This window comes from Bufo gargarizans, chromosome 3 (genome assembly GCF_014858855.1).
Source record: "Bufo gargarizans isolate SCDJY-AF-19 chromosome 3, ASM1485885v1, whole genome shotgun sequence".
Classification (NCBI taxonomy): Eukaryota; Metazoa; Chordata; class Amphibia; order Anura; family Bufonidae; genus Bufo; species Bufo gargarizans.
The window spans coordinates 172100347-172127095 of NC_058082.1; positions in this window are offsets into that span (position 1 = coordinate 172100347).

The following is a 26749-nucleotide window of genomic DNA, read 5'->3' on the forward strand; positions in this document are numbered from 1 at the left end:
TGTGGACCTCCCTGCATCCCGAGGCCATACGGTCATTCTCATGATTGTGGACCGGTTTTCCAAAATGTGCCACTGTGTTCCTCTCAAGAAGTTACCCTCTGGCACAAGAGTTGGCCACGATTTTCGCCAGGGAGGTCTTCCGGTTGCACGGTTTGCCCAAGGAGATTGTGTCGGATCGGGGGAGTCAGTTTGTGTCCAGGTTCTGGCGCGCCTTTTGCTCCCAGTTGGGGATTCATCTCTCTTTCTCCTCGGCCTACCACCCTCAGTCCAATGGGGCCGCAGAACGATCTAATCAGGCCTTGGAGCAATTCCTTCGTTGCTATGTCTCCGATCACCAAGACAATTGGGTTGACCTCCTGCCTTGGGCTGAGTTTGCCAGGAACACGGCGGTGAACTCTTCCTCTGGGACGTCTCCCTTCATGGCCAATTATGGGTTCCAACCTGCCGTGTTACCGGAGGTATTCTCTCCCCAGGATACTCCGGCTGTGGAGGATCACCTTTCCGTCCTACGTGCTTCTTGGATACAGATCCAGAGGTCCCTTGAGGTCTCTGCGCAGCGCCAGAGACTCCAGGCTGATCGCAGACGAGCGCCCGCTCCTTCCTACCAGGTCGGAGACCGTGTATGGTTGTCCACCCGCAACCTCAACCTTCGAGTGCCCACTCCCAAGCTGGCGCCTCGCTTTGTTGGTCCCTTCCGAGTGCTTCGCAGGGTAAACCCGGTAGACTATGCCCTTGCGCTTCCTCCTGGCATGCGGATCTCCAACGTGTTTCATGTCTCCCTGTTGAAGCCGTTGGTGTGTAATCGTTTCACTTCCTCGGTTCCTCGGCCCCGTCCGGTCCAAGTGGGCAATCGTGAGGAATATGAGGTGAGCAATATCCTGGACTCACGCCTGGTCCCGGTCGGTTGCAGGTTGCATTGGCGTGGTTATGGTCCAGAGGAGCGTTCCTGGGTTCCCTCCGCAGATGTCCATGCTCCTGCTTTGCTCCGAGCCTTCCACGCACGCTTCCCTCAGAAACCGTTCCTTACTCCGCGGAGGAGGGGCCCTTGAGGGGGAGGTACTGTCATGGTCTTACCTTCGTTTGACATGTGCTGGCGGCCATCTTGGTTTCTGGGTTTCTTGTAGCCTCCCACCCTGCGGCTTCTCCTTCCCACTGGGAGGAGCTGGATGCCTAGCTCATATATATAGAAGGTCTGTGGCTTCAGTTCCTTGCTTGGTCCTCCTGTGTTCACATGCTTCTAAGACTGCTGCTGCTTCTGGTTCCTGATCCTGGCCTCGTCTGACTACCCCGTTGGTTCCTGATCCTGGCTTTGTCTGACTACCCCGTTGGTTCCTGATCCTGGCTTCGTCTGACTACCCCGTTGGTTCCTGATCCTGGCTTCGTCTGACCACCCTCCTGGTTCCTGACCTCTGTCTACGCAAGACCCTGCTTCGGTTTAGCCATCCGTTTGGACTTTTGCTACGGCTTGATTTCCAATAAAGCCTTCTTATTTCCACTCATCTCTGTTGTACGTCTGGTTCATGGTTCCTTGACAGTACTGGCCTGCAGTAAAATTGATATCTAAAGACCGTCTAATATACCTCCAGCCACATAATCACTTGATGTTTTATGTCAGGTGAATACCTAATAGTACTAACAGAGATTAAAAAAAATAGAGGCAAAGCACAGAAGGCAGAATTTAACACCGGAATCTGGAAAATAATAATCAAATTGTTATCAAACCGGCAGATAAGGGGGGGGGGCGGGGTAGTAGTCACGGATGTTGATAAATATGAGGAGAAGATGTTTAGATTGTTGTCAGATGGGGATACATTTTTGATGCTGAAAAATAACCTGACACTGGATTATAAATTGGAATTAGATGTATTGCTCCAAAGAGGTTTTAAGGAGGGGATTGTAAATAAAAAGGAGTTTGAATATCTGACTAATAGGTTCCCAGTTACCCCAGTCATATACTTTCTGGCCAAGGTGCATAAAATCTTAATAACCCCCCACCTCCCCGGAAGATCAATAGTATCTGCGATCATCTCACTGACCAGCAGGCGGACAGAATATGTAGATTACTTTCTCCTGAAATATGTGAGCTCTGTTCCATCTTATTTGAGGGATTCCAGCAGTGTCATCGATCTAATGAAAAATCTTGGCAGTTGTCATGAAAAAACCTGGTTGGCTACAGTAGACATGGCTTCCTTCTATACGAATATTCCGAAGGACCTGGGACTTAGAGCTATTAAGGAAGAGTTGAATCCATCAATGTCAGAGGAATAGGGAAGGTTTATTCTTGAGTGTGTCTAGTTCTGCCTCTGCCACAATTATTTTTGGTTTAAAAATAATTATTATTTACAGCGAACTGGAACGGCAATTGGGGCAAAATTCACCCCCAGTTTCGCTAATTTATTTATGGACCTCTGGGAGAGGGAAACCATCCAGCCGGTCCTGAATAAGATGACACATTATGGAGAATTATTGTGTCGTAGGTATATCGATGACTGCCTGAATATATGGAAAGGATAGAAACAGGGGCTTGTAGAATTTATTAGTGAATTAAACAATAATAACTGGAATCTTTCATTCACCAGCACCATTAGTGATAACTTTTTTAACAAGACTGATGTAAATGGCTATATAGACACAACTAGTTGCCATTATAGCCCTTGGTTGAAAAAAATATACCGAAAGGGCAAATTAAGAAAATATACAGGAATTGTACTATGCTGGAAGATTATAGGGAACAAAGTGAATTTATTAATTAACGGTTTCAAGAAAAGGGGTATCGGAAAGAGGAGTTAATTAAATGCAGTAAAGAGATAGAAAAGCAGAGAATAATAAAGAGGCACAGTGTGAAAAAAGTGAAAAAAGAGAAGGATTTTCGTTTTACTTTCCTAACCCAATATAATAGTCGTGCTGGTTTGATTAAAATGCCATAAGGAAAAATAGGGCAGTGCTAAAGAATGATCCCATTTTGGGTAAGGAGATCCCAGAACAACCTGATGTGGGACAGGTATATAAAAAAAGCCCCTAATCTTCGCACACATGTGGTCCATAGCGCTATTCCTGATAAGGGTGTAAAGAAAAGAGGGAATAAGTTTGCATGGTGTGGATTTTGCCTCTTGTGTAAAAATAGGAAAAAAAAAACAGAAAAAGGGACATACAGAGTGTACATTAAAATAAAAAAAAATACAGATCTGAAAATTAAAGGGCAAATTACCCATGAGAACGCTGGAGTGGTCTACATATTGGAGTGCCCGTGTGGCCTCCAGTATGTGGGTCGAACAATGAGAAAGTTCAAGACTAGGATCCAGGAACACATCAGGGACACTAAAAAGGGATTTGAAACACATAGTGTATCAATGCACTTTAAAAAGGTACATCAGAAGGATCCAAGTGGTTTGCAATTTACGGGAGTGGAAGTGGTAAAGCCATATTGGCGTGGGGGGAATTCAATATCGCAAATTAATAAGCAAGAAGTCGAATGGACCTTTGCCATGGATAATGAACGTGGAATTTGATCTAAAGCCGTGCCTGGTATGAGATAAATGATGTTAGTCGTAGTAAGTACCATCTTTGGAAGGAGGTGTGGGTGGTGGTAGGTGTAGATTGATCAGGTGAGAGGGATCATATGAGGGATGACGTAGGATTGTGTATTTTGTTAATGAAGGGGAACCACAGGAAAGAGGAATCTTGTTAAAGATCTATATATATTAGATATGGTTTTAGGATGTGATGTGATATTATGTGTTGGTTTTAGGATGTTTTTATTTATTTATTTGTAATATATTATGTGATATGTGCAGTGGGGAAGTGATTTGCCTGTGTTGGGTGACTTGCACTTACCTATGTATTTAAAAGACCTCCCCAGAAAGGGTTAAGCAGACGCCCCTGACGAAGCTTGGAGCGAAACCCAGGTCGGGTGTTTGATCTTTGAATACACTGCTTTTATCTCATTGAAACATTGCAAGTATAATAAACCCCTTTTGTATTTGACCCTAGGTGACTGTGCTTCACTATTGCTGCGACCTTTGGTTCTCCACAGAAGCACGTATAGGAGTGAAGGAGGCTTCCGGTGGTTTTCAATGTTTACCCTTGTCCATCAATTCGAATGGCTCTGACTTGAATTTTCTTCTGGGACTTTTTGAGGCAGTGTGGTACAACCAAAAACGCAACTAGACTCTATGTGAACATCTATCCACTTCACAATTTGGTACCTGCAACGCTAAACATTATATATAACTTACAAGGGGCAGTTTCTATTATTTTAAGTCATTATGTGGCTGGAGGTACACAATTTTGCTGTTGGGCAGTTTGATTATAGTGTTGATCCCGAATATTCGAATTTTGAATTTTTATCGCGTATATACAGGTCCTTCTAAAAAAATTAGCATATTGTGATAAAGTTCATTATTTTCTGTAATGTACTGATAAACATTAGACTTTCATATATTTTAGATTCATTACACACCAACTGAAGTAGTTCAAGCCTTTTATTGTTTTAATATTGATGATTTTGGCATACAGCTCATGAAAACCCAAATTTCCCATCTAAAAAAATTAGCATATTTCATCCGACCAATAAAAGAAAAGTGTTTTTAATACAAAAAAAAGTCAACCTTAAAATAATTATGTTCAGTTATGCACTCAATACTTGGTCGGAAATCCTTTTGCAGAAATCACTGCTTCAATGCGGCGTGGCATGGAGGCAATCAGCCTGTGGCACTGCTGAGGTGTTATGGAGGCCCAGGATGCTTCGATAGCGGCCTTAAGCTCATCCAGAGTGTTGGGTCTTGCGTCTCTCAACTTTCTCTTCCCAATATCCCACAGATTCTCTATGGGGTTCAGGTCAGGAGAGTTGGCAAGCCAATTGAGCACAGTAATACCATGGTCAGTAAACCATTTACCAGTGGTTTTGGCACTGTGAGCAGGTGCCAGGTCGTGCTGAAAAATGAAATCTTCATCTCCATAAAGCTTTTCAGCAGATGGAAGCATGAAGTGCTCCAAAATCTCCTGATAGCTATCTGCATTGACCCTGCCCTTGATAAAACACAGTGGACCAACACCAGCAGCTGACATGGCACCCCAGACCATCACTGACTGTGGGTACTTGACACTGGACTTCAGGCATTTTGGCATTTCCCTCTCCCCAGTCTTCCTCCAGACTCTGGCACCTTGATTTCCGAATGACATGCAACAGTCCAGTGCTGCTTCTCTGTAGCCCAGGTCAGGTGCTTCTGCCGCTGTTTCTGGTTCAAAAGTGGCTTGACCTGGGGAATGCGGCACCTGTAGCCCATTTCCTGCACACGCCTGTACACGGTGGCTCTGGATGTTTCTACTCCAGACTCAGTCCACTGCTTCCGCAGGTCCCCCAAGGTCTGGAATCGGTCCTTCTCCACAATCTTCCTCAGGGTCCGGTCACCTCTTCTCGTTGTGCAGCGTTTTCTGCCACACTTTTTCCTTCCCACAAACTTCCCACTGAGGAGCCTTGATACAGCACTCTGGGAACAGCCTATTCGTTCAGAAATTTCTTTCTGTGTCTTACCCTCTTGCTTGAGGGTGTCAATGATGGCCTTCTGGACAGCAGTCAGGTCGGCAGTCTTACCCATGATTGCGGTTTTGAGTAATGAACCAGGCTGGGAGTTTTTAAAAGCCTCAGGAATCTTTTGCAGGTGTTTAGAGTTAATTAGTTGATTCAGATGATTAGGTTAATAGCTCGTTTAGAGAACCTTTTCATGATATGCAAATTTTTTGAGATAGGAATTTTGGGTTTTCATGAGCTGTATGCCAAAATCATCAATATTAAAACAATAAAAGGCTTGAACTACTTCAGTTGGTGTGTAATGAATCTAAAATATATGAAAGTCTAATGTTTATCAGTACATTACAGAAAATAATGAACTTTATCACAATATGCAAATTTTTTGAGAAGGACCTGTAGGTACTTGGAAAATTAGTGAATATTTCAAATATAGTGATATATATTAGTAATTTTGAATATTCGATTTTTTAAAAAATCAGTACACATGATCCCTTCCTGCTTCTAGCTTGTGGGCCAATGAGAAGGCTGCAGTATATTTGACTTTAGGAGTAGTGTTGTTTGCAAATTTTTGTAATGCAAATTTTTGTAATGCGAATTTTTGTCGTAAATTTTTTAACTTACAACTATTAGACAAAGAAGATTATAGCACTATGTTAGCTAAATTGCTCTATATTCATTTTTTTTATATTCGCTCTATTGCTATAACTTTGTTTTTTCAAATATTCGTAATATTCTAAAACAAGAATATATAGCAATATAGCGAATATTTGAAAAAAAACTAATATAGAGCAATTTAGCTAATATAGTGCTATAATCTTCTTTGTCTAATAGTTGTAATTTTTTTCTCATCTGAAGCTCAGATTGGAAAAAAATGACAACTATAAAAAATAGATTATAGCACTATATTAGCTAAATTGCTCTATATTATTATTATTTTTTTAATATTCGCTATATTGCTATATATTCTTGTTTTAGAACATTACGAATATTCAAAAAAATTGAAGTTATAGCAATACAGCGAATATTCGGGAAAAAAAAACGAATATAGAGCAATTTAGCTAATATAGTGCTATAATCTTCTTTGTCTAATAGTTGCACGTTGAAAAATTCGCAATAAAAATTCACATTACGAAAATTTGCATATTACACGATCATTACATTGCCGATTTTTCGAGTAAATAAATCGTAGAATATAACGAATATTCGAATTTGCGAATATTCAACTAATATTCTACAAAATATTAGAGAAATATCGCGAATTCGAATATGACCCCTGCCGCTCATCACTATTTGAATACAGGCCCCAAAATTATGCATTCACCGTACAGAAAAGATCAAGTCATTATGTGGCTGGAGGTATATTAGACGGTCATTGTATATCAATTTTACTGCGGGCCAGTACAAATACATGTCAAATACAAACTAAAAATATAAAATTGGATTAAAAACATGGCTAACGAAATCCCCCCTCCTGAAAAAAAAAAAAAAAACGATGGTAATAGGTGAAATTCAATTAAACTTGGTCGTCACAGGTGTTGAATTCCTCTGAGATCCATGCACGTGAGCTAGGTGCGTGCGCTTATTGGTTACGATCACCCCCTGTTGCGCAGAACGTCCTTTTGTACAGGACACTGGACAAGGGGAAAGCTAAGATTTCCATTGCAAATTGTGCCAGGTCTGGCCACAGGTCAAGCCTGCACACCCAGTAGACATGGGGTTCCTCGCTTCTCAGAGCATCCACAACGGCTGTTAACCCGATGTAGTCGTACACCTGTTGGTCTAGGTATTCCCTAAAGGCTTAGTCCCGGAGGGCAGCTGTCGATGGGTTGGCTGCAAGAATGATCTCATTTAAGAAGTGACCAACACATCTTCAAACCACCCTCTTCTTGCATGCGCTGTAGGATTGTTACCCGCAACTCTTTCTCTGTGGGTCGAAAATTCCTTTGCCAGCACACACAACAGCAGAATGCAGAATCTCTCAAAGCAAGGCCTGGAAATGTTGCATTCTGACAGCCCTCTGTGATGCTGGTAACATGTCCACCATTTTGTGTTTGTACCAGGGGTCTAAGTACGTTACCACCCAGTACAAGTCCTTTCTCTTTATGCTTTTTATACGGGGGTCCCTCTTCAAACACTAGGAGCACGAAGGCCCCAATTTGAAAGCGGTGGAGCGGCCTGGCTCCTGCTCATTGCCCAGGAGAATGTCGTCCTCGGTCTCCTCCCCCCAATCACGGACAACACCAGGGATCCCAGAAAAGTTTCAAGCCTGCTCTTGCTCCTCCTCCTCCATCCAGGCACCATCCTCCTCTGACTCCTCTTCAGACTCCTGTTGACTTGCCTCAGATAGAGTAGCCCTCCTGGGAATTCATTCAGCAATGTGACTTTCTCATCTTCCTGCTCCTCAAGGGCTTGATCAATGACACAACACAATGCAAAGCTCCAGAAAGAAGGCGTATGGTACAATGTCACTGATGGCGCCCTGGCTGCGACTGGCCAGTTTGGTGATCTCATCAAATGGCCGCAGAAGTCTGCATGCGTCGCGTGAGCAGCCACTGGCGCGGTAAGAAAAAAGCTCCTCAGAACATGTCCTGCTGCAGAGTTCATACAGGTAGTTGTTAATGGCACATTTCTGCTGGAGCAACCTATCGAGCGTATGCAAGAAGGAGTTCTAGCACGTCAGAAAGTCACAAATCAGATGTCTGACAGGCAAGTGGTGTCGCCGCTAAACGTCAGCAAGGCGAGCAATGGCCGTGTATGATCTTCTAAAATGGCCAGAGCTTTTCCTGGCCTGCCGCAAGACGTCCTGGACCCGGGGTATTTGGCAACAAATCACTGCACAACTAAGTTCAGGACATATGCCATGCATGGCAAGTGTGTCATTTTGCCCTGTTTCAGCGCTCTCCGCAGATTGGCACCATTGTGGCACAGAACTTTACCAACTGTCAAATTGAGCAAGGTTAGCCACTGATCGGCCTGTGACCGCAGAGCTGAAAGGAGTGCAGGACCGGTGTGGCTCTTTGGTTTCAGGCACAACAGCTGCAGCACAGCAAGGCAACGTCTCACCTGGTACATCAAATAGGTTCTGGGGAGTTGGGGCGGTGCAGCGGAAGAGCAGTAGCAGTGGAAAAGGAGGAGTCAGCCGGGGAGGAGACAGAGGATGAATAGGAGGAGGAGAATAAGAGGCAGGCCTGCATGCAATCTGTGGTGGTAACACCAAATCCACACAGGTGCCACGGGTCACATGCTTGACAGCCATCAGAAGGTTCACCCTGTGGGCAGTAAAAGTTATGTACCTTCCCTGCCCGTGTTTGCTAGACCACGTGTCTGTGGTCAAATGTATGTTGGCACTGACACTGTGTGCCAGAGATACATTCACTTGCTGCTGAACATGGCGATATAGCTGTGGGATGCCCTTCTGGGAGAAATATTTCCCTCCGGGGACATTCCATTACGGTGTGCCAATGCCCACAAATTTTCTAAAGGCCTCAGAGTACACCAGTTTATATGGCAGTAGTTGGCGGGTTAGCAGCTCCGACAAGCCGGCGGTCAGCCGTTGGGCAAGAGGATTATCCAGCATCATCAACTTTTTACGTTCAAACATTTGGGCCACGGAAGCCTGCCTTTTGCCAGATGATCGCGACGATGGCACGGTGGAAGGTGGCGTGGAGGACAAATGGGAGGAGAGAGGAGAATAGGCAGGACGTGGAGCGCCGGGAGTGTGGCTTTGTAGGTTCTGATGGTGTGGCTCCCACTCAGCTCGGTGATGGGAGGCCAGGTGCCTTCTTAAGGCGGTCGTCACTCGGTGAGCGTTGGGCTTACCGAGACTTATGCATTGACAGCACAGGCTGCAGATGGCAACACTATTGTCAGCAGCTGACACGTTAAAAAAAGCCCACACTGCAGAGCCATGGGCCGGCATCCTGGGAGCGCAAGATGTGACCGTGCATGGTCGATGGCTCACTCAAGATACATTTGCAGTCTGCTTTTTTCCTCCTGTGCACTGCGAGTTCTGCCTGCTTCTCCTCCTTCTCCTCTCTATCTGCTGCTCTGTCTCTCCCTCTAAACTCCCCTCCACTTCCTCTCTTGTGGGCACCCATGTGACGTCCATCGACACGTCATCATCATCACCTTCACCACCACTGACATTAGAGATCTCGGAGTAGGCAGCAACAGCGGGGACCACCTTCCTTGGGCTGATCTGGGTACTGTCGTCAGACTGCTGGGTAGTGGCCTTTGCTACCATCTCTTCCTGATCTGATGCCAAGAATGGCTGCGCATCGGTAAGGTTTTGGAAGGGATGGAAAAATAATACCCCTGACTCAAGTGGAGGGGTTTTGGTAGTGGTGGTGTCTTTGGGGTTGCACATAGCATAAAGTGAGGAGGGTGCTGATACAGAGGATGAGGAGGGTGCAGAAGCGGAAGGTTGAGTGAGCCACTCAACCAACTCTGGTGCGTCCTTTGATTTAATCGCACGCACCTTCTCCAACTTCCCACTTAGGCTCCGGCCTGGTGCACCTGCCCGACCCCTACAACCCCTGCGGAATGGCTTGCCTCTTTCTCTGCCTGTAAGTTTCAAAATGACCCTGTGACAAAGTCCCTACAGAAGAGTAGTATTTATGGAAGCTGGTATATCAATCCACTCTATCAGTATTTTGTGGAAACATGTATATAGAACCCAATAATGAGTATTTGCTAGAAGCGGGCAAATCAAACCCGTTAATTGATATTTGGTGGAAGCTGGTGTATTGCATGCCTCAATCAATATTTGGTGGAAACCGGTATATCAATACCGTGTATCAGTATTTTGTGGAAACAGTTATTTGCGAATCATCCCTGCCGATGTTCGTCCATCACTACAAGCCAGTATTCTTTTTTCCAAGGGATCCATCCTCTTGAAGTTGCTAAGGAGATCCCTGTACCCCATAATCAGTCATCTTCCAGCTCTATGAGCATGTGTTTAAGACAAGAGCTAGGATACTGAAAGGGTCTCTAGGACAGGACAGTCAAAGGCATGGGCAGCTGAATACAACAAAAAAAAAAAAGTGTATTCATGCAGTTTTATGGATTTGCAAGTAGCGGTAAGTTAAAATTTGTATGTAGTTGTACAGTGGGCCCCCAGAATGAATTCTACTGGTGGGCTCTTGATACCCCAGTCCGACACTGCTGATGGCATCTGATCATTTGTCTTTGGCTGTTATGCTATGCTATGTAGTTTTATATAGTACTGAGTATTGCTACTCAGTTATAATGATGCAACAATAGAAAGTAATAAGTGTAAATGTTAAATGATAAAAATCAGCTTTGCTGCAACTTTAGAGAAGAAGTCTAATTTTCTTTCAAATATTGAGATCCAAACTGTAAAGAAAATACCAATAAACATTGTCTCAGGAAGTCTAATAATCCAAAGGACAAGCCCATAAATTGAAACATGATTCAGTTAAGTATTTTCCATTGCTATGTAAGTATAGACCTATGATTTCCTGTAAATGCTAATACAAAAAAAAAAATTAAGGAAAAATAATCCTCAGCATAATCATAATAATGGTCACAGTGCAGTAAATTGACTTACTTGGGTAATTACCAGTTTATTTCTAAAAGTATTTACTGTAACTCTCCCAACAATAAAATGAAATCCATAGCACAGCTTTGTTGTCTATTGTATGAGCTAATGAAAGTACTGTATTTTACTTGGCTAAGAAGGCAACTGAAATGACAGTGACTTTATATGTAATGTATTTAAATAGATGGCAGACTTTTATTAGCGCCAAAGAGCAGTTTATTGAGTTTTAGCTTCAATGTCCCAACTAGATACAGTCTACACGATGATACAAATTTAAGATTCACATTGTTTTCCAAAGGGTAAATGTGTTTAGAGGCTCATTTTGCAGCACATCTTTAATTGGAAATCCCAGAAAATACTGTGATTTTCCATGTATTACTTTATGTACATAGGTACAGTTATCTAGATTAGTTTGTTACCTAATTTTATATAGTTTTTAATAGTATAAACAGAAGGAAGAAGATTGTAGTGCCTAAAATAAATGTTATTCTCAACAACAAAGTGTAATAATCCAATACATTATGTGTACACTGAGCTAAATGTTGCTTTACTTTTAAAGAGGATTAAAGAGAAAACTTTACCATTGTTAAGAAGATCTAATTTAAGGATTCATCTATAGAAGAGAAGCAAAAAAGCAAAAAACAAACAGTGTTTGCAGAGTGCTGTCGCATTGTTTGTTTTTTGCTTTTCTGCTTCCAGCCATAGCGATGTGCACCTGCGCACTAGGATGTGGTGACTAACCCCCAATTTTATTTTCATAAAAGAAGCAAACCAGACATATAAGTGGACTTGTCAGCTCTTTTGACTTCTCTATTTTACAATCTTCATATTGCAAGACAAAGACACTGGCCCAGATCTATTAATCGTAATGATTGTATACATGTAGGCAGGCTGTTTAGGCCAGATTTATCACACGGGCTCAGGCTGTATGGTGCAGGGATAGACATTTTTCACTAAATTTATGCCTACTGTTAGTTGGCTTACTTTGCGATAGATTTTTACACCAGAATTGTGGCACAATTTGGGTGCAAAAATTGTGCATATATAGTTTCAAACCCTTTTCCCATGAAGCTTTGCTCTTTATGATAAGCCCCACCCCTTCTTGTACATATCAGAGAAAAAATGTAGAAAGCCTAGATGAGCAAACTAAGGCCTCATGCACCGTTGTTGTGTTCCGTTCCGCAAAATGGGGTTCCGTTGTTCCGTGATCCGTTTCCGTTTTTGTTTCCGTGTGTGTTCCTTTATTTTTGGAGGATCACCAGACATAAAGGAAAGTAAAAAAAAGTCTAAGTCAAGTTTGCCATGCAAATGATAGGAAAAAAACGGGACGCGGAAGCGTGGACGCGGATGACAATCTTGTGTGCCTCTGCATTTTTTCACAGACCCATTGACTTGAATGGGTCCGCAAACCGTTTTCCGTGAAAAAAATAGGACAGGTTATATTTTTTTGACGGACTGGAACCATGGATCACGGACGCGGATGACAAACGGTGCATTAGCCGAGTTTTCAACGGACCCATTGAAAGTCAATGGGTCCGCAGAAAATCACGAAAAATGGAACAACGAACACGGAATGAAACAACGGTCGTGTGCATGAGGCCTTATGACAATTTGCTCCACTTTTTAAGACTTTTTTTTTGGTGCTGACATTAGTAAATCTGGTCCACTGTGTACCACTAGCCTTAAACCTAAGACTTTTTTTGTATGGTATCACCATGAAGAAATCTGAGGTATTCAGAAAGAAAATTATAGATGTCTATAATATCAGGCATACAGATGAGAAAGTGTTGACTGAGCACTCATTCGGCCAAAAGCTATTTCTGCTAACTTTGCCATGAACATGCAAGCTCAGCCAAGAGTGCATATTCAATTCTATGTGGAGTGGGGTCTAAGCCAAGGCAGCAGAATTTTTCCTGCAAGGATAAAGGTTTTAGTATGTGAAAATCCAATGTGGTAGAACCCTGTTACCACCCCCCTCCACCCACATCATGTCACCACTGATTGGGTTTTGGTTGACTTTTATATGTATGGTCATTTTAAGTGAGGAAAGGGATTAGAGACATTGCCTAACATCTGGATTCCAACCTATATATTTGATATGTTAGAAAAATAGAAAATGTCAATTGTTTGCTTATAAGAAACACATTCAGTGGGTGAAAGATGTGATTTTTCATAGGCTGATTTGTTGGACACCAATTTCACTCAATTAAACCAAATAACTCAATGGTTGCTGCAAATATTATTAACAGGAGTGTACATTTCTAATAGACTCATATAGTGATTGACACTAGAGGGCATTACACATTAAAGGGGTTCTCCAGGCTTTTAATATTAATGACCTATCATCAGGATAGGTTATCAATATCAGATCGGCAGGGGTCCAACACCGGGCAGTCGTGCCAATCAGTTGTATGAGGAGATGGTGCATGAAGTGTGCACGTGCTGTCTCCCGTTTCTCTTCCTGTTCACTGCTGCTTTGCCATAGACAGCAGCAAGCAGGAAGAGAGAAGAGACACAGCACATGCACACCATGCATGCCATCTCCTCATATAGCTGATTGGTGGGGGTGCCGGGTATCGAACCCCCACAGATTTGATTGATGATCTATCCTGAGAATAGGTCATTAATATTAAAAGCCCCAAAAAATAAGTGTTTATGACCTCTCAGTAGTTTAGAGATAAGGTTTATTAGATGACCAACACAAAGTGAAAGTGAAAGTACAAGTCACACAGTTAAAAAAAAGCAGTTAACCCTTTGACAGAACAGCTCAATATTTTTAATAAAGGCCAACTGAAAAAAATAATTTTTAGTCGCAAATGAGTTACATGCAATTTTAAACAAAATTGCCTCCAAATGTGTACATAGCCTTTTTATAGATAATCAATTCCATTAGTCCTTAATTCTCAAATTAGGGTGAATAAACTATGTTTACTGTTATTGGGATTTCCCCCTTGTTTAATAGATAAGCAGATCTATTTCACCTTGATTCTCAAATTAGGGTGAATAAGCTACATAATTTAACTGTTATTGTGGTGCCCGTCTTGTTTTATAGATAAGCAATTCCATTAGGCCTTGATTTTCAAATTAGGGTGAATCAACTGTTTATTTTTAATGCTATTGGGCCGTCCACCTTGTTTAATAGATAAGCAGATTTATTATGCGTTGATTCTCAAATTGAGGTGAATAAGCTGCCTATTATTTTCTATAATTGGGGTGCCCCCCTTGTTAAATAGATAAGCTATTCCATTAGGCCTTGATTTTCAAATTTGGCCGACTAAGCTATCTATTTTGCTCTTATTGCAGTGCCCACCTTGTTTAATAGATAAGCAATTCCATTCGGCCTTGATTTTCACATTGGGGTGAATAAACTGTCTATTTTTACTGTTATTTGGGTTCTCATCTTGTTTAATAGATAAGCAGATATGTTATACCTTGATTCTCAAATTGGCGTGAATAAGCTGTTTTTGGGGGTGTCCACATTGAAACTTAATAACTTATTTTACATGTACTGTTACTGTACAGTATGACCAACAGGCAGGTGCTAGGGCCCTCTGATGGAACAGGCAGTGGCAAAAATTTTGCTGGAGCTGGCAGAAGTAGCAGCAGAAGTATCAGCAGCCTCAGCAACAGGCTACAGCTGCCACTGTCATCTAGCGGTCATGTTTTGATCTGCAATCCAGCTGTCCTTGAATAGTTGACTCGGGCTTCAACCTCATGTCAACTGACATAAGACACCTACATTCCGGAGTTGGTGGGTTCCACAATTAGCTGCCATGGTCCAGGAACAAGCTCTGTGCCCTCACCTGTCCTGAACCTACCTCTTTCTTTTTCTGCTCCTTCTGCTGGGGAAGTATTGTATGCTGCTGGCTCTGCTCCGCTTTTCAGCATGGGCAAGCCTATTGAGGACAGTAAGCAGCTACTGCCCTGCCCAGAATTACATAAGAGGTCCGCTGCTTCCTCCTGTAGGCATGCAAGTAGCAATCATGAGAGTCGCATGGGAGCAGGTGTTACGAGCAGTCAAGGACACGGCCATGGGACTGGTTAGGATCACATAAGTGATGAGCAGACAGTAGTGGATGATGATGTAACCGATTGCATGTGAGAGACGGGTGAAGAGGGGGCTTCATCATCACCATCAGGGGGTGAGGGTAGCAGCTTATGTGTGAGACAGCGGAAGAGTAGCAGCGTGTGGCGTAGCTAGTAGGGTGCAAGTGTGGCTCTGAGTCAGCAGGGAGGCAGCAGTGTGAGATCTGGAGCCAAAAGTGCCCGGGGTAGAATGTTTGCTACTCAGGAGCCTCCCTGTCTGGAAACAACTAGCGGTGGACAGGTTCATAGAGGCAGCGGCAGGCAGTCAGCACGCAGTGGTTGGTATTTTTCAAGTCACTGGAGGACGTCAGCGTGGCTGTATGCAGGATCTTTGGGCAGAAGGTGAAGCGTGGCCAGCTTGCCAATGTTGGCTCCAAGGACCTGTGTCAGCACATTGAGTGTCAGCATAAAATGGCCAGGGAAAACCATGGTGCTAATGTAGTGGTACAGCTTGTCGCAGCAACCAAGCCGTCATTACTTGTCTAAAAAAGCTGTACCAGCCCTGCACATGTATGTTGAGCAGAAGGTGGACCAGTCCTTGCGCCTGTCGGTATCTGGTACAGTTCACAGTAGCGCCAACGTGTGAAGTTACAACTACAGTCAAAGACAAAATATGTCCTTTACTGCCCATTGGGTAAATGTGGTTCTTGCCCAGGCACACTAGCAACTTGGTATATAGAACAAATAAAAAAAAGGGAGCGTACGTTAGATGGATTTGGGGTATATAAAGGAGTTAGATAAATTAGGGGGATACAGAGGAGTGGAAGGGAGAGGATAAGAAGGGCAGAGAGCGGTTAGTAAGGAGGATGAAGTAGATGGGGGGATGGGGAGGGATATAGGGAGGGAAATAATAAAAAGAGATAATCTGTAGTGTGTATCAGAAGGTGGCACACAAGGGGTGAAACAAGAGGTATAGGTGCCAAGGGATACCCACGGATGTGGTAAAAAAGAAGGGAGGAGAAGGATTGGTGGCCCTAGCAGGGTTCCTCCACTGTACGGATGATTTGCTGGTGGTTGAAGGACCGCACAGTGGATGGAAGATCACAAGTCTAGGTGCACACTATATATGTGACCAGTGGTGTTTTTTTAATCTATTTTTTTTACTGTATTGTGGTTTATCTGACACATAATGCCTCCTATCTCTCCTTCCCCTCCCGTGGGACATCGGAATATCTGTGACCCTGCTAGGGCCACAAAAGAGGGTGTCCGTTAGGCATTTTAAAAATCTGCACTGCGTCACACTATTATCATATTCACAATCAAAACATGTGAATCTCAATTTGGTTTTATCTTCTATTGTTTTGACTTTGGGCGCTCTACTGACCTTTACTTTTTCTTTTCATCTATTTATTACACCAGCAACTTGGCCAGGGGAAGGCAATGCCACCCCCGCATTCTCATGCTATGATTCTGGCGCCAATGTCCTCCTTTGTCTCCTCATCCTCCACCTTGTCCTCAGCCTCCACTGTAGGCACAGTTCTGAGTGGACCTCCAGCATACCACCTAACGGAGTGACATCGGGAGGAACTGCTCTGTGTCATCAACCGAGAAATCGAATGCTGGCTGACTCCTCGCCAACTGAAAATTAGAACCATGGTCACTGATAACAGGAAGAACATTCTATCCTTGCTGCGTCAAGGAGGGGTGACACATGCGCCCTGCATGGTGCACGTCTTTAATATGGTTATAAGCCAATTCCCAAAGTCTTCCATCAAACTGCAAGACGTATTAAATATGGCCACGAAAACTCTTACCATGCAAAACATGCCCTCCATGAGCTGCAAAGGAAGAATAGTGATTCCCAACAACGCCTCATATGCAATGTTTCCACACGTTGGTACTCCACCCTCCACATGTTGGACCGACTATATGAGAAAAGGAAGGCCATGAATGATTTCTTGTCGATTCAGGGGTACAGGGGTACTCCCCTGAGTAACTTTGACATTAGCCAGTGGCAGCTCAGCCATGACACTTGTCATTTGCTCAGGCCCTTTGAGGAGGCCACTTTATTTGTCAGTCATCAGGAATACGGGATAAATTATGTCATTCCACTCCTTCACGTCCTGGAGCAGATGCTGTTAAATCTAGCTGGCCAGGGGACAGGAAACGTGGCACCTACATCTTACGGCCACCTGAGTCCTGTGAGGGCTGAACTGGCCATTAATGCCCAGAAATGTATATAGAAATAGGTAGTTTATCTGCTCAAGCAACAGAAGAGGAATAGAAGGAGCAGGAGGAGCTGGAGGGTGATGAGGTGGACCAGGCAGAGGACCCCAACAGACCTTGACAGTATGCAGTAGAGATTGAGGCAGGGAGTCCCTCCGAGTCCCTTGCACAAATGGCCAGATGCATGCTGAGTTGCTTGCACAGTAACAGCTGCATTATCACACAGAGGGATGACTACTGGCTCTCCACGATGTTAGACCCTTGCTACCAGGCTTTGGTTCTAAGGTACTAGTCAGAACCGAAGCCGAGTTCGGTTTCAAGTTTTAAAGTGGTTTTCCACTTTAAAAATCAACTACCCAAGTTATTCAGTCACGCACAACTTCATGAATAACTAACTTCGGCTCATTGGAGCCCTATACATTCTAATACTGTATAGAGATGGGACTCTGTACAGTATTATTACGAAGTTTTGAAAGTAGTGACTTCAGATGAAGTATCCGAAGCTCACTTCGCTCAACACTAGCACTCATCCATATACTGTATGTGACTTGCATGTCATACTGATGCACAGTAAGTGTTTCACTACCAGAAAGGACTAGCTATACGTTCTCCCTGAAGGCTGGAATATAGCTTATTTTACGCGCTTTGCGTGATACTGACCATTTTTGTAATATACTTTAATTACTGAAATCACACATTTCTATTAGAAAATAGCTCTAAAGTGGCCCATTTTGAGCCTTAACAACACTCCTCTGTCTTCTGTTTACATAACACAGTCAGTGTTGAGCAATAGGGATGAGCGGACCCATGGATGTTCGGGTTCGCCGGGTTCAGACGAACTTCAAGCCAAAGTTCGGATTCGTGACCCGAACTTGACCCAAACTTGAACCTGAACCCCATCGAAGTCAATGGGGACCTGAACTTTGGTGCACTAAAATGGCTGTAAAATAGTCATAGTAAGGACTAGAGGGCTGCAAAAGGAAGCAAAATGGGGCTAAGAGCAAGACAGTTGCTCTGCAAACAAATGTGGATAAGGAAATAACTTAAAATAACATAGAATGGGGGGGCGGAGCCTGAACCGGAGCTGAATGGCTGCGTGAAGTGAAGCTCTGCTAACGATTCCCTCAAGAGCCTGTATCTTCAGCACAGCAATCCAGACATGGTCAAGATCGGGGGCCCAAGATCCGCTGACACACAGGAGCAAGCCAGAATACAGAACCAAGCTGGCGATATGGAGAAATGTATTAAGAAAGCCACACAGACATATGTAGGAAGGGTTTCCAAAATGGCGCCGAAGCACCCCACACGCGGAGGAGCGAAATACAATCCGGAACTCTCTCAGAGAAGGTAAGAGAGGAATCCCAAGGGGCCGACACATTACCATTATCAAGATCATTCTTGAAAGAGGCATTATCGGAAGCCCTGGGGCCTCTCAAGACAGATCTCACCTCCATCAAAGAGGATATGTGCCATATAGGGAGAAGGGTAGAGGTGCTGGAAGAAGTGCACACCGCTATCACAGCACACCAGAACGAAATCTCCTCTAACATGACCCTATATCAAAAGAACCTGAACTCCCTTTACACAATGTTGGAGGATCAAGAAAACAGGGGCAGGCGCAACTATGTGCGCTTCAGAGTTATCCCTGAATCTATGGGTCCTGAAGATACATGAGACCGGGAAGCAGATCTGCTTGAAACTCCTGGGCCCAGACTCCTCACACGAAGTCATCATTGAGCGAGCCCATAGAGCACTTCGCCCCAAACCTCAGCCTGCAGAACCACCAAGAGATGTGATATGCAAATTCCTGCATTTCCCAACAAAAGAGGCAATACTTAATAGCGCAAGGAATACCTTACAGCTGACCTGGGAAGACAATCCTATATCCATCTATCAGGATCTAGCCCAATCCACATTAAAGAAGCGCAAAGCACTAAAGCCGCTCACTGACTTGCTGTGGAACAGAAGAGTCATGTACAGATGGCTATTCCCATTTGGACTTTCATTTTATCACAACGGGCACAGGATAGCCATCCATTCACACGGAAACCTGGATAAAGCATATGATCTTCTACAGATCTCACCACTGCCCATTGAAAACTGGGAAACCATCCAAGACATCTCCGCCCTACCAATCCTGCCCACAGATGAGCCTTGGGAGACATCCCGCACACAAAAATCCCAAAGATCTAAGAGAAATCGCCAAGCTCCATCATCCAAGCGTCTGGCACTTACAGATGATTAAGAAGTCCTATACTCCACTTCAAAGACCCTTATATCCAGCTTCTACGTGTACAGAGGACATCTCAAGCACAAAATCCTAAAAGATCCAAGAGAAATCACCATGCCTTACCTTCCATGGGACTATTGCATACAGATGATTAGGAGGATCTTATTTTTATCCCAGAGACCCCAATTTCTAGCTGCTACAAATGCAAGCTATCCATATAGCATAAATGTACCCCCCTTATTCTTTTATTCTACCGTCAGCCCCTTGATAGCTACCCCTCCAGCTCCTAGCCCCTAGCCATGTTATGCTCCAAGCCTAAGATTTAATTGAGGGTTCACGACTGTTGTTCTCAGGTAAGAGAACCCTTTCCCCCCCCCCCCCATGCTTTCAGAGCAAAAATGCTCTTACATTCAAAAATGTTTTTTGTATTGTTCTTGTTTCTATGTATTTTTTTTGGACAGGAGACACAATATTGCATTCCTCTTAGTCCAAGGGGAGAATCGTCACCCAGGGAATACCGCCGCTCCACCTAGGGAGGCTAAGTACTTAATAATAACAGCCACATCCATTATCTAAGACACTTACCAGTGCTAAATACCCTTACCCACATATAAACCAATGGCTGACATTTGTGTAACCTCATTCAATATCAAAGGGTTTAACTCCCCTTCAAAGCGCAGACAGATATTATCATATGTTAAAAGAGAAAATTGCTCAGTTTTGTTTCTTCAAGAAACTCATTTTAAATTTTACAAATATCCTAACCTCTCCCATTCGTCCTTCGCACAATTGTTCCATTGCGGCTCCAATTCATCAGCCTCCAGAGGTGTGAGCATCGGATTCCAAAAGGGTCTTCCATTTACATATGTGTCGCATGTCCAAGATACTGAGGGTAGATACATCTTAGTCAAAGGCTCCATAGCTAATAAAATGTATACCTTCCTAAATGTATATGCACCTAATGTCAACCAAATCACTTGGCTGATGGAAGTCCCCCCCCCCCCTTCTAGAGCAACATGGAGAGGGTGTGATGGTGTTTGGTGGATATATTAACATAGCACTTGAACCTTCTCTGGATTCTTCATCCAAGAAATCCACGATTTCCACCAGGGCCCTCAAAATTTTTAAAAGGAAACTGCATCAAAATTCCTTATGTGATGCCTGGAGACTATTAAATCCCTCCAGACGTGATTACACCTTCTTCTCTCCTCCCCATGGCACATATCATTGGCTCGACTAAATATTTATATCTAAAGAACATTTACAACTTTGCTCTAGAGCCCGAATAGGTAATATTTTGCTTTCTGACCATTCTCCTGTGTTCCTCACCATCTCAGTCCCCTACTTGTCCCCACAAGCTTTTAGGTGGCGGTTAAATGAACAAATACTTGCCCCAGGGAAACTTTTGGAACGCTCTCAGAATTCACTAGAGGAATTTATCTCCTTGAACTTACTCCCAGAGACTTCACCACACATACTATGGGACTCCCATAAAGCATATATGAGAGGACAATTCATTAGTCAAGGCTCCTAACTTAAAAAAGAGAGGAGGGCCAGGGTGGAGGAAATGCTTTCTAAAATTCACCATTTGGAAAGTCTACATATAAAAAACCTTCTTGATTCACACCTGAAGGAACTTACTGATCTAAGAGTCTCTCTAAAGAACCTCCTTAACATACAATCAGCTGAATATTACCTCCATACACAATTTAAATATTTCGCCCGCGGGGATAAGGCCTCTAAATTTATGATGCAACATATCAAACAGAGAAAATCCCACAATTACATCCATAGAGTTAAAACCAACATACCTCTGATATTGCAAAACAATTTCAGAAATACTACTCTTCATTATACAATTTAAGAGAAGCTGGAGGAGTACTTTATCCCCCTCCCTCTACTGAAGAGACAGTAACATCTTTCCTCTCCTCTCTTTCACTACCTATCCTGGACTCCTCACATAAACAATCCCTACAGACTCCATTCTCTATAGAAGAATTGGAAAGGGCTATGAAAAGTCCAGGGCCAGGTGGCCAACCAGCCCTATACTATAGTACATTTTATAAAACACTGAGTCCATACCTTTTATCATTGTGCAATAGCTCTCTCTCTGGAGTACCACTTTTATGCGATATGACTAGAGCCCATATCACTCTGATCCCCAAGGAGGGAAAAGATGGTTCTCAGTGTGCAAATTACTGTCCTATTTCCCTTCTAAACTTAGATTTGAAGCTACTAGCCAAGATGTTGGCTGCTAGATTATCCAAACTTCTCCCATTGTTAATTCACAGGGACCAAGTAGGTTTCATTCAGGGGAGGGAGGGCAAGGATAATACCATGAGGGTCCTGAATGCTATCTTTTATGCCAAAAAGACAAAACTTGTGCTTATCAGTACCGATGCCGAGAAGGCATTTGATAGAATAAATTGGGACTATATGAGAGAGATATTAAAGATGTTCAGTATTCCCGACCCATTTATTAATGCCACTTTCTCCCTCTACACAAATCCCTCAGCCTCAATTATTATTAATGATTCTCTCTCCTCCCCCTTCAATATTCAAAACGGAACAAGGCAGGGGTGCCCCCTTTCACCATTACTCTTCGTATTGGTGATGGAATCCCTACTCCAAGAAATTAGGAATAAAAGAAAAATCGAAGGTCTCCTTCTTGGTCATCAGAACCATAAAGTTGCCACCTTTCGCGGACGATCTACTTATCTTGACCACCAACCCAATCAAAGCCTTACCACACATTTACAATTGTCCCAACCGCTTTAGCCTCCTATCTGACTTTAAAGTCAATATGAATAAGTCACACATATTAAGCATCAACATACCAGAGCCCATTAAAACAAACCTAATGGCAAGCTTCCCATTCAATTGGAATACACCTTACATCACATACCTTGGAGTAAAAATAGGATGCGACTCTTCCTCACTTTTTCAACTTGACTACACCTCCCTCCTGCGTTCTATAGAAGATCAACTGTCCAACTTGGAAAGTTTTAAATTGTCCTGGTTTGGCAGGAAAAACTTAGTCACATCACTTATAATACCTAAATTGTCATATCTCCAACAGGTTCTCCAACAGGTTCTCCCAATCCCTGTCTCTAGATCCACATTTCGGCCATGTTAACCCTCCCTTCTGAGGTACTGGCGGTGCCTCAGCTGCGTTGGCGACTTCTTCATCCTCCTCCTCCTCTGCCTTCATCTTGTGCTTCCACTGAGCCCCCGCTGTCATGTGTGAATGACGACAGTAGCGCGTCTACTAGCGTGCTCTTGTACTCGCGCATCTTCCGATGAAGCTCCAGTGACGGAATTAAGGACAGCACTTTGTAGCGGGGATCCAGCAGGATGGCCACCCAGTAATCAGCATTGGTTAGAATGTGGGCAACTCAGCGGTCATTGCATAGGCACTGAAGCATGTAGTCGCTTATGCGCGGCAGGCTACCCAGAGGCAACGACACGCTGTCCTCTGTGGGAGGTGTATCGTCTGTGTCCTCTGTATCCCCCCAGCCATGCTCCATTGATGCCCATAAGCTGCATTGGGTGCCACCTTTCTGTGAACACGGTTCCTTTTCCTCATCATATCCGTGGAAATGATCCCTCTTCCTTCTCCTTCTCCTCTTCCTCCTGTGCCACATTCTCTTCCATCATCGCTCGAAGTGTTTATTCAAGGAGACATACAGTTGTGGCCAAAAGTTTTGAGAATGACACAAATATTCGTTTTCACAAAGTTTGCTGCTAAACTGCTTTTAGATCTTTGTTTCAGTTGTTTCTGTGATGTAGTGAAATATAATTACACGCACTTCATACGTTACAAAGACTTTTATCGACAATTACATGACATTTATGCAAAGAGTCAGTATTTGCAGTGTTGGCCCTTCTTTTTCAGGACCTCTGCAATTCGACTGGGCATGCTCTCAATCAACTTCTGGGCCAATTCCTGACTGATAGCAACCCATTCTTTCATAATCACATCTTGTAGTTTGTCAGAATTAGTGGGTTTTTGTTTGTCCACCCGCCTCTTGAGGATTGACCACAAGTTCTCAATGGGATTAAGATCTGGGGAGTTTCCAGGCCATGGACCCAAAATGTCAACATTTTGGTCCCCAAGCCACTTAGTTATCACTTTTGCCTTATGGCACGGTGCTCCATCGTGCTGGAAAATGCATTGTTCTTCACCAAACTGTTGTTGGATTGTTGGAAGAAGTTGCTGTTGGAGGGTGTTTTTGTACCATTCTTTATTCATGGCTGTGTTTTTGGGCAAAATTGTGAGTGAGCCTACTCCCTTGGATGAAAAGCAACCCCACACATGAATGGTCTCAGGATGCTTTACTGTTGGCATGACACAGGACTGATGGTAGCGCTCACCTTTTGTTCTCCGGACAAGCCTTTTTCCTGATGCCCCAAACAATCGGAAAGAGGCTTCATCGAAGAATATGACTTTGCCCCAGTCCTCAGTAGTCCATTCACCATATTTTCTGCAGAAGATCAATCTGTCCCTGATGTTCTTTTTGGAGAGAAGTGGCTTCTTTGCTGCCCTTCTTGACACCAGGCCATCTTCCAAAAGTCTTCGACAAACTGTGCGTGCAGATGCGCTCACACCTGCCTGCTGCCATTCCTGAGCAAGCTCTGCACTTGTGGCACTCCGATCCCGCAGCTGAATCCTCTTTAGGAGACGATCCTGGAGCTTGCTGGACTTTCTTAAATGCCCTGAAGCCTTCTTAACAATAATTGAACCTCTTTCCTTGAAGTTCTTGATGATCCTATAAATTGTTGATTGAGGTGCAATCTTAGTAGCCACAATATCCTTGCCTGTGAAGCCATTTTTATGCAACGCAATGATGGCTGCACGCGTTTCTTTGCAGGTTACCATGGTTAACAATGGAAGAACAATGATTTCAAGCATCACCCTCCTTTTAAAAGGTCAAGTCTGCCATTTTAACCCAATCAGCCTGACATAATAATCTCCAGCCTTGTGCTCGTCAACATTCTTACCTGAGTTAACAAGACGATTACTGAAATGATCTCAGCAGTTCCTTTAATGACAGCAATGAAATGCAGTGGAAAGGTTTTTTAGGGATTAAGTTAATTTTCATGGCAAAGAAGGACTATGCAATTAATCTGATAACTCTTCATAACATTCTGGAGTATATGCAAATTGCTATTATAAAAACTTAAGCAGCAACTTTTCCAATTTCCAATATTTATGTAATTCTCAAAACTTTTGGCCACGACTGTAGAAGTGGCATAGTAAGGAGTGCTTCATCGGCACTCGCCATGTTGGTGGAGTAATCAAAACAGCGCAACAATGCACACACATCCTGCATGGAGGCCCACTCGTTGGTGGTGAAGTGGTACTCTTCCGCAGAGCGACTCTACCTTACGTGCTGCAGCTGAAACTCCACTATTGCTTGCAGTGTCTCCAGCATGTGCGAGGTGGAGTTACACCTTGTGGGTACGTCGCATATGAGGCGGTGAGCGGGAAGGCCGAAGTTAGGATGCAGCGCAGACAGGCGAGCAGCAGCAGGGTGAGAACGCCAAAAGCGCGCACAGATGGCCCACACTTTCTGTAGCAGCTCTGATATGTCAGGATATTTTTCAGGTACCTCTGCACCACCAAATTCAGCACATGAGCCAGGAAAGGGATGTGCGTCAAACCGGCTAGCCGCAGAGCTACTACAAGATTTCACCCGTTATCGCACACCACCAGGCCAGGCTTAAGGCTCATCAACACCAACCATTCATTGGTCTGTTGTTCCATGCCCATCCACAGCTCCTGCGCGGTGTGGGGTTTTTCCCCCAAACAGATGAGTTTCAAAACAGCCTGCTGTCGTTTCTCCCTGGCTGTGCTGAAATTGGTGGTGAAGGTGTTACGCTGACCGGATGATGAGGCAGTAAAGGACGAAGCAGAGTAGGAAGTGGAGGCAATAGGAGGCAACAAGAAATGTCCTGCAATCCTCGGGGGCGGTAGGGCATGTGCCAAACTGCTTTCCTTCTCATCTTCAGTCGCCACTGCATTTACCCAGTGTGCAGTTAGGGAGGTGCGGGACAGGGATGGCTCGCTTGGCAAAGTAGTGACGGCTGGGAACCATGTACTGGGGGATAGCCACCACCATAAGGTTTTTAAAAGTCTCCACCGGATGGAATGACAGCATTTCAAAGGCCAGGAATTTTGAAATCCTGGCATTCAGGGCTAGAGATTGCAGGTGAGTAGGGGGGTATTTCCTCTTTCTCTCCAGTGTTTGGGGGATGGACAGCTAAACGCTTCCATGGGACAGTGTGGACATGCTGGGTGAGGGTGATGGTGTTGCTGCCACATACATTGTTTGCGGGGTGACAGGTGCCACTGTCACTCCTGAGGGGGAGGAAGTGGCCGAGATTGCAGCAGAAGAGTGAGCAAGAGGAGCCTAATATCTTTTGTGGGTTTTCAGGTGTGTACTCCACTGCAGCTCATGCTTTGCATTTAGATGCCAGGTCAGGCAGGTGGTGCTCAGGATCAGAACATTTATGCCTCGCTTCAGGCTTTGATTACACAGCGTGCAAACCACTTGCTTCTTGTCATCAGCACATTGTCTGAAGAACTGCCATGCCAGGGAACTCCTTGGAGCTGGCTTTGGTGTGCTCAGTCCCTGGGTGCGGTAGGTATACTGGCTAGGGGATGGCCACACTGCTTTTGCACCCTGCTCCCTCTATTTCTGTGTGGCTGGCACTGAATTACCACAACCTCTTCCTCCAAAATGCACACGTCACTCGCATGACCTTGATTCCATGTGGGGTCTAGGACCTTATCATCCTCCACATCATCTTCCACCCACTCTTCACCCCTGCCTTCCTTGCTGGTCTGCACATGGCAGAAAGCCATAGCAGTTGGCACCTGAGTTTTGTCATCATCATCAGAGATATGCTGCGGTGGTCCTCCATGTCTACATCCTGAAACATTAGTGGTTAAGCATCAGTGCACTCAATCTCTTCCACTTCTGGGGCAGTGCTATGTGGATGGCCCACAGAAACCCCACCAGCAGAGTAATTAAAAAGCATAAGTGACTGCTGCATGACTTGGGGCTCAGACTGCTTGGCTGATTTGCTAGGGGGTGAGGTGAAAGACAGATGCCCATGGGCAGCAGGTGCCAACTCTGAGGTTTCAGCAGGGGATCGGGTGGGAGACAATGTA